The sequence below is a fragment of the Hippoglossus hippoglossus genome, chromosome 10 (assembly GCF_009819705.1).
Source record: "Hippoglossus hippoglossus isolate fHipHip1 chromosome 10, fHipHip1.pri, whole genome shotgun sequence".
NCBI classification, from domain to species: Eukaryota; Metazoa; Chordata; class Actinopteri; order Pleuronectiformes; family Pleuronectidae; genus Hippoglossus; species Hippoglossus hippoglossus.
Window position 1 is genome coordinate 1,558,838 of NC_047160.1, and position 9,780 is coordinate 1,568,617.

Genomic DNA, 9,780 nt, shown 5'->3' on the forward strand with positions numbered 1-9,780 from the left:
TGGGAGATAAGGTGTTTTTGTACATGTTCACAGATTTTCAAAGAAATGATTCACTGATCTTGGTGTAAGATATGAGACCTATTTAGGGGACTGGAATCTCTGAGTGGAATTGGTGCAATTTGGTGCAGCTCCGAAGTTTTTAGATCTAGTAGAATTTAATGTAGTTTCTTAGGGGGAATCATGACTAGTAGAATTAAATTGTAAATATTGAAACCAGAATTATAGTCAGTATTAAATTGGATTTGTCCGTATAAGGAGCATTGTACAAGAAGACAAGTAAGTATTTTTTCGGATAAACATTGACTATTTATCTGATTTAAATGATAATTGACGGATTATTTGATTATCAAAATAGTTGTAAGTTGCAGCATTACTTTTTATGTGAATGACTGGCAGTGACAATTTCTTAAGATTTTAATTTTGAATCTTCACACATTATCACTCTCAACATGATGTTTATCTGCCAACTGTCATAATCAACTAACCCACAGTGGAATGGACATAAGGTCGCATTTACAAAACACCCTTAATATCTCAGAACTGAGTTAAATCGAAGAAACTCCTCAAAATAAAGGGGCATGTCTGTCCCAACTCTCCAAGAGACTCCAGAGAGTAATTCAAACATCCTTTTACTGTTGAAAGGGTCTGAACAGTCTGACAGAAGTGTGAGGTCACTAAGAAGCAACCAAGTCCAGCCGTGTGAATTGGATTCAGAACCAAACCAGTTTGCACATTCATATCCTCTTCAGTTTCTGTGCTTCTTAATCTGCAAAGTGAATCCAATGAAATAAATACATAGGGATCATAAAAGCACCATCTATCTTGGAGAATCTGCAGTTAGTCATCATTTTGTGTGGATTTTCACAATATATATAGTCCTTGAATCCAATCTGCCCTCCTTCCCCCCTGGGCAGGTCATCTGTCTGTGTAACTGCTGCCCAGTGGCACAGCTCTGTGTCCTGTGAAGTGAGGGCTTTTACTGCTGAGGAGAGGATGGAGACAAAACACTTTAGTGTGGAACCATAAAAAAGCTGGCTTACACTCAATGACCATTAAATGGGAAATGGTCTGTATTTAGATAGTGCTTTTCTTGTCTTGATGACCACTCAAGGTGCTTTCACACACACATTCATACAGTGCACCTATGGACAGCACTTTCTTCTATGAGGGGCCATTTGGGGGTTCAGCATCTTGCCCAAGGACACTTCGGCATGCAGATGGGAAAGCCTGGGATCAAACTGCCGACCTTCTGGTTGGAGGACGACCGCTCTACCCCTCAGCCACAGCTGCACATAAGATAGCTTTGCCTGTAGTGCAGGCATATGGATCTTCACCACTCTGCTGATGGCTTATAGGCTGCAACTGCTCAGGAATTACTTGAGCATCAAACAGTTCAAATGAGCTTTTAAGGAGCATTCCACAATATTTTCATTTCATTAAATATCGGTCATTTCCAGAACTCAATCGAGCACAGACCTCCGCCATCACCGAATAATCCTCCACATTAACGTCTAGTTCTTATCTTAGAAATACAAATACACATAAGTGGTCTGATGACCTAAACAACTTCTTTGTCATAAATTATAGTTAAAGAGTAGAGACTGTAGAATGTTTATCATTCTGATGATGCTCCATATGCAAATCAAGCATTTTTTCCAACTGCTCCTTCACAGAGTATTAAACAGGTAAAACACAAGTTGACCTTTATTATTATGGTCACAAGAAATCCAATGTATTTGTCAGTGAGCTTAGCACTAACATTGTAATGCATTTCCCTTTATCGATCATGATGACATCATGAAAACAACACAACCATGTCCAGTTGACCTGTTTTCAGCACTTGGATATACCATGACCTCGATGACTGAGAATCTCCACATACCAGTAACCACAGGTGTTTCCAGTTCCAGCCCTTTTCACTGTGCAATACTGTCTTTGAAGTTACATCCTCAGAGACGCCTAAGAGATCAGTAGAAGTCAAGGTAATGCAGAACTGTATATGGGAAAATAAAATATTAACTTAAATGTTTGTATTACTTGAAAGAAGTTTTTTTTTCAACTGGACTTTTACCTATCACAGAATCATGTGTCTATCCATTAGTTTTATGTGTAACAACATATTTCTAGTTGCCTTAACTGACCAGTATACTAATGATGGTCCATATCTGAGAGTTTTTGTATTTTTCCAAAACCAACAATCCAACATGAATCTTTAGTTCATGTTGTGACTGTTGACGCAGCACTGGGCTCTAACTTCTCTCCAGCTCTTGTTTTTTCATTTGTGTCATACTGTATGTATTCATGCAACCAGGTACAATACTTGGAGAGAATGTCTGGACACGTTTGTCATTCTCCTCATTTTCAAACAATATTCCCTTTCTGACCATCTCCATGACAGCCAGCTTTTCACCACACATTTGAGTGTAACCGTTAATACCAGGTATATGCTTCTGATTTCCAATGAGGTTGGACAACACATCACACAATTTCTTAGGTTTTTTCCCCCTACACCAGTGGAGATTGTTCATGACTCATAAAAGAGTGAATGGATAGGCATATGAATGACCTTTCTATTCTGAGGTATTGTTTTTTATCCATTCTATGTGTAACCTGCATTCTGTGGACAAGCAGCCGATTTGGATCTCACAACTTCAGGCGTGACAGGAGGCAAAGGTCAGTGTTGAAAATTGATGAATAGACACGAGCCAGATTATGTGTCACTACTAATGTAAGCCTTTTCCTTAGTGCTGTGCAAAACCTATAGACACCAGCCGGGATATTTTTAAATGAATGTCTTAAAATATCCTTTAATTAGGTTCTGGCCCATCATCTACCGGGTAAGACAACAATGACTTACTTACAAACTTACTTGCTGACCCTTAATTAAATAATTGCAGTTAAAAAAAGACATCCCTTGGTGGATAAGCGATTAAGAACATGTAACACTTCATCACACTTCATTCCCACATCTGAGCTTCTCATTAAAACCAGGGCTATAGAGGTTCACATGTTGGCTGTTTTAGATAAAAACCTGAAGAAACAAGAAGTTATATCCTGAGGAAGCTAATTAACACTCTGAAGAAGTATGTTCCTTGTGCCAACACGTTTTAATATAAGGTCTTACTCACGTGTCCATTCACATATGCGTGTGGGTGTGTGCATGCAAGATGAAACAGTTTTACCACATTGTGTCTTTTGGAAGGAATGTTGTTGCAGCTGTTTAAAAGCTACACACACGCACACATACGCACATACACTGATACAGAGAGGGTGGAGTTGGCACAATAATAAAGGCCATGGTTGAGAGACAGAGAAAGACAGACAGACAGAGAGCGAGAGAGAGAGAGAGAGAGAGAGAGAGAGAGAGACAGAGCTTGCTTGCATTTTGAGGAGCCATCTGAGAAAACACACCAACCTGCATTCACAGTGAAAGTTGGCCAAGCATGTGCTATGACTGAGGTGTCCAACTGAGACACAACACAAACAGCTGATAGTGTGTTTATCACATTTCATACAAATTTAGTCGAGCTTCAAAACTATCATTCTGCTTTCTACTTTGAGCCTATTTCATTTTTTTTCTCAGTTACTGGTAGATACAAAAAAAGAACTCAGGTGGATTAGAAATCAGACAGAAGATGTAAAGAAAGGTGAATGGTAAAGTTATTACCCAAACTATCTGATGTAAACATTTATTAGAGTTTACAGACTTCCTGCTCCAGCTTGAACCTACTCAATCTGCTCAGTGTTCAAGTCCTCCAAACAAAGACACAAGGATGCTGTCATACATAAAGACCTGCATCACATGTTTATGGCTATGGAGGGAACTGTCCTGGATATTGATTTGTGTTTGAATGTGTGCCAGTCTGTGGATTTAAGGTCCCTGTGCGCTGAATTAAAAATGAGAGCATTGTTGTTGGACGCAAAGTAAGTAACGCCCTTGAGTGCAGGATGAGTCATCCAACAGTTAAAAGTATTTCACAGGGAGAGAAAAGAGTGAGATGTAAAATAATGTGATGTTGGTTTTATTACAATTGATAAATGAACAGTTAACACTAGGACACAGGATTGAACCTACAAACATGTAATTTTCATTTCATGAGTCTCAAACCTTTTTGTTTTGGTTGAAACAATCTCTCATGTGCCACAGGACATCTTCATGAATGTTTTACATTTTAAATGAATGAATAATTCAGTTGTTTTTATTAATTGACAAAATGAATCTAAAATCTACTGAGAATTAGCCAAGAAGCAGCAGCACAACAGCATGCTGAACATTGTCAGGATGTGATGTTATTTTCAGTTTGGTATCAGAAGAAATGAACAGGTTGAATATGAGCAGTCAAGCATTGAAAGCTTCCTCTAAGGGAATATCACTGCAGTATACGACACTTGAGCTTCTGCTCTCAAGCTGAACTCAACAACAGAGTGAATGTGCTCAGTGATCTGCTGCTCTGTAGTGCAGAACAGAAGTAGCTGTGCTATGTGAGACCTGGAATGGGGAGAAAATTCAGTCTTGTCTAATTTGTTCATTCTTTTACATCTTACTTTGTATACCCAATTTATGATTTTAAAAACATTTTAAAATAAATGTGGCATTGTGCTTACAATATTCTTCCATTTTCATTAGAAATGTGTTAATCAGCAGATTGATTACTTTCTTGTTTAACCACTCATATGTGATTTAGGAGTGACAGCAAGAAAAGTAAATATGCCCCATGCTTACACTGTCTTTGTTACAAAAGGAACTGATATTAATTTCAAAACTAATCTTAATGTAAGAATATTTTCAAAAGAACTCTAGGATCTTTGATTGATTTGAAATACATTTCTTTAAAATCTAATTCTTTGGGTTCACTGGAGTTCTCCAATACGTCATTTTGGTAACAATACTGAATTAAAATGTAAAAAATTTCCATTTTGGCTGCAAAGTTTTCTTCAGCTTTGTCACATGACAAATTGTTTTAAAAGAGGTGACATTAGTCCACATTTAACAATCTTCCAGAGACAACAATTCTGAAGTAACTATATTAAAGTTGAGATGATACAAGTTTTTTCCAGTCTACAATCTTGTATATTATATATTTCACTACCTCTATGTTGTTAACATACCTGCTCTCCATATAGCAGTCTGAGATCTGCAGAACTCACCTGGTTGTTTTTGCTCTGGTTTGTATTCAGACACAGTCAGGCTGGATTTATTAAAAGAATATATTTGATCACTTAACTTCCACATTTATTTTCCTGTCTCTCAGCATGGAACAACTATTACATCACTGATCCTGCAGCAACATCCACACCTCAGTAACTCCACCTGATATGCATCAGTGATCTGAGGAGCACAAGCAGGCAGGACGTCATTGTTGCTAACAAAAAAGTAGCATTTCTCTGGATGACGTCCTGCAGGTGCTGTGGACAAGCTTTTCTAACTGTACTGGGTGTGTAACTCATTCTATCCAGCACCACTTGGCTGCGTCTTCACCTTCTCTATGACCTGTCATAGAGTAAAGCACAGAACTGGAGACGATTTCCCTGATTAAAGCAAAATATTCTGTTTAGATAGACTGTGTTCACAGAGATGAGAAACCTTATTTTCATGGGGTACATTGCTTAATGGGCAAAACATGAAAATTATGTACAGGAAGACATATTATACTTTAATTAATTTGCATACAGTTAATTCTATACACCATCCTCAGCAAACACAGCTGTGTCTCAATTCAGCGGTACCACAGTACAGGATAACTATCTAAAATTCTCTGCTCTAGAGTTAAGTAAAGACTGTGACCTGCTGAAGAGAGTTTAAATGGACACCTGTAAAAGGTAGAGAGGGGTCGTACTGCGTTTGTTCTGACACATGCAGGAGGTTTAACACATGCTGGATTCATTCTTATGTTCTAGGGTGATTCTCCTCCTCTGCTTTTCTGTTTTCTTGTCTTTTTGCCTCCATTTTCAGGACTGCCTGGCCTTTCATTGTATTATGAAAGGCCCACTCACACACTCACACAAACACAAAACACACACAAACGCAGACACACACGCACACGCACACACACAGACACACACCTCCTATTTTGCTGAAATAACCCTGGACAGCCACATGGAGGTGCTGCAGTGCTTCGTAACATGCTGGACATTTCCTATATATTTGCCTGCTTTAATTGCACTGAACGGTACGAAGCAATGAGAAACACCTAAAGTAAAACATGAAGACAGCATGAAGGTATTGTACCACTAGAATTTAATTGAGGCTTGAGGATTTTTGATTTGTTTGTCACAACAAAGGAGGAAGATGGAAAAATGTGTATCACAATAAACTGACATTCTTTCATTGAATGCTCACCTACATGTACACTCTAATTAGCATTATAATGAAAAAAACACATCAAATAATGACCTGCAGTGGTTTAGAGCTGTGTTTCAGTCTGTCAATGAGGCAAGAAGCTTTTCTCCACTAGACAATGGGAAACAGTTTCAGTGGTGCAGGATGAAATGACAGAAATGGGTCTCATGCTTCTAGCAAACAAGGTTACATAATGTTTGAAAGATGGGTTCTTTTCAAGTCAAGGATGAAAACAGAAAGACGGTGGCAGAAAGGCTGAATGAGACATTTATGTGTCATTAATGCCTTTTTCTTCAGGTTCTCCTTATTCTCCTCTTATCACTCTCCAACAGCAACATTTCATCCAAGTCCTGATTGCTGTCAGTTGTCTTTGTAATGATAAAGATAGAGTACCAACAAAATCAGTACTAACTCTGTTATATTGATACAAGTTTTGGAGTGTGTGGTGCCTTTTGTTACTTCTGGTTGCATTGTAAAACTCCCAAACTAAAGAATGATTCCCTCCTCCATTTGGCAGAACAGGTGTGTTGGAGAGAGACGAGTAGATCAAAAACTTTTTACCCATGCAATATAAAACTAAAATAAAAACAAACTTTGTTTCCCAAGCTGGGCTCATTACGAGTGTTGATTTGGTAAAACAAACTATAACTTCTTCTCTGCCTTTATGTTTTGGAATGGGGAAACACAATTGTAAATCAAATTCATCAATCAAATTATATTTGTATAGCCCATATTCACAAATCACAATTTGTCTCATAGGGCTTTAACAAGGTGTGACATCCTCTGTCCTTAATATGAAATATCGATAAGTGATGGGGGTTCTCTGGTCCTCCCCCAGAAAACTGCAGATCTTACACAGATAATCACAGTGTAATTTTGTCTTTATCTGCTGCCTCTTCACATTTAGGAAGGAAAGACCAAGTAATGAAGTGTGGTGTTTACATCGAAAAAACAGACTGAACTAAAAGATCAAGAGCCTGGCTGGTTTCAAGAAGAAAGTGAACTGATTCTATTTCCTGAGGACGCTTCAACGTGTTGGAGATGTTCTATCAGTCTGTTGTGGCCACTGCACTGTTCTATGCTGTGGTCTGCTGGGGAAGCAGCACTGGAGCCAGTGGTGCAGAGGAGGACACTGAACGAACTGTTTATCATGGATCACCCTCACCACCCTTTCTAATACATACTGAAGCACCCTTTCCAAAAGTGGCGATCAGCAACTATCATCACATTACTGTCATTGCCTGCCTACAGCTCGTCCATGTTAACAGCCACACTCACACCCACATCATCATCACCATCTGTCAGAACTTCCTTCACCGTAATATCCACACCCACCGCTAACACCCACAATCCAATCATAACTATGCAACAACACACAGTCTGAATCCAACCCCTTAAAACTAGTCAGTCATTACAGCATATAACTGGATGTGTCAGGGCGAACTGTGCAAAAGAAGAAGCATAGTCCTAAAGTGAAGCCACCAACCTGTTCACGTCTCTAACAAATTTTCCCCACTCAGCAACACACCCGCTAAGGAACAAACTCTGGTTATTGGCGACTCTATTCTGAGAAACATGAAGTTAGCGACACCAGCGACCACAGTTAAATGTTTTTCTGAGGCCAGAGCGGGCGACATAGAGCCATATTTAAAACTGCTGGCTAAGGGTAAGCATAAGTACAGTAAGATTATTATTCACGTCGGCAGTAATGGCCACAGACTCAGCAGTCGGAGGTCACAAAAATCCATATTGATTCAGTGTGTACACATGTACACATCCGGTCTGATTACTGATCATCAGATCGATTTGCTATGTCTAACCGAAACCTGACTGCAAAATGGTGAATATGTACGTTTAAATGAATCAACGCCCCCCCCCCCCACCCATATTAATACTTATAGTCCTTGAAGCACAGGCAGAGGTGGAGGGGTTGCAGCAATCTCTAAATCTGATTTATCTATCAACCTTTGACCTAAAGGAAGTTATAACTTATTTGAAAATCTCATCATCAGCCTTGCGCATCTAAGCCTGAAATCAAATAAACCATTTCATCTAGTTATCATATATCGTCCGGCTGCACCTTACTCTGAATTTGTATCTGACTTCTCTGAATTTCTATCTGAGCTAGTTCTTAGGACAGATTAAGTCATTATAGTCTGTGATTTCAACATTCAGGTAGATGTTGCCAACCTTAGTCTTAGTTCAGCATTGAACTCATTAATAGACTCGATTGGTTTTACTCAACATGTGAATAAACCCACTCACTGTTTAAATCACACTCTTGATCTTGTTCTGACATATGGCATAGACATTGGAAATAATAATTAATTAATTAATTAATAATAATATTTCCCCAAAACCCTCTTCTGTCTGACCATTTTTTAATTACATTTTAATTTACAATTATTGACTACACTGACTCTGGACAGAAATTCTATTATAGACGGTGTTTATCTGATAAAACTGTGAACAAATTTAAAGAACTGACTCCTCTGATATTAACCTCACAGCCATGTGTCAGCACAATACAGGAAAGTTATCAAAACTTCACTCCCATACTAGTTGATAACTATGTTAAATGTACAGCAGCCTCATTAAAATCAACCCTTGACGCTGTCGCCCCGCTGAAAAAGAAGAAAGTAAATCAGAGGAGATTAGCCCCATGGTATAATTCTCAAACACGTGTTATAAGCAGACATCACGGAAGCTGGGGAGAAAGTGGCGTTCCACCAGCCAAGATGATTTTCACCTACCCTGGAAAGATAAATGATAAATAACAACAAAGAAATGCCAGAACCTTCTATTATAGCTCTACTGATACATCTATTCCTCTAACTCTGAGGAGCAATAATTTCATGAACTTCTTCACAAATAAATTATAACCATCAGGGAAAAAAATCCACCACCTCCTCCCCATCAATAGCACAGATAAATTGTCGAGTCAAGAAAACATAGAATCACCTGTTGCACCAGATTTATATTTGAACCACTTTTCTTCGATTGATCTTTCTGAATTTAGTTTCATCATCTAAACCATCAACTTGTCTATTAAACTCTTGCCCAACTAGAATTTTTAAAGGAAGTTTCTCTCCTAATGGACTGTTCCATATTAAATCAGATTAATATGTCTTTGTTAGACAGCTACGTACCATAAGCTTTTACGGTAGCGATAATTAAACCTCTGCTTAAAAAGCCCACTCTTGATCCAGAGGTTTTAGCTAATTATGGGCCCATATTAAACCTGCCCTTCATTTAAAAAATCCTTAAAAAAGCTGTTGCTAACCAGCTATGTGATAACTTAGATAGTAATGGTTTGTTGCAAAACTTTCAGTCAGGATTTAGAATCCATCACAGCACAGAAACAGCACAGTTAAAAGTTAATAAGTTACATTTTCATGGCATCAGATAATGGACCTTTCTCTATACTGGTCCTTTTGGAT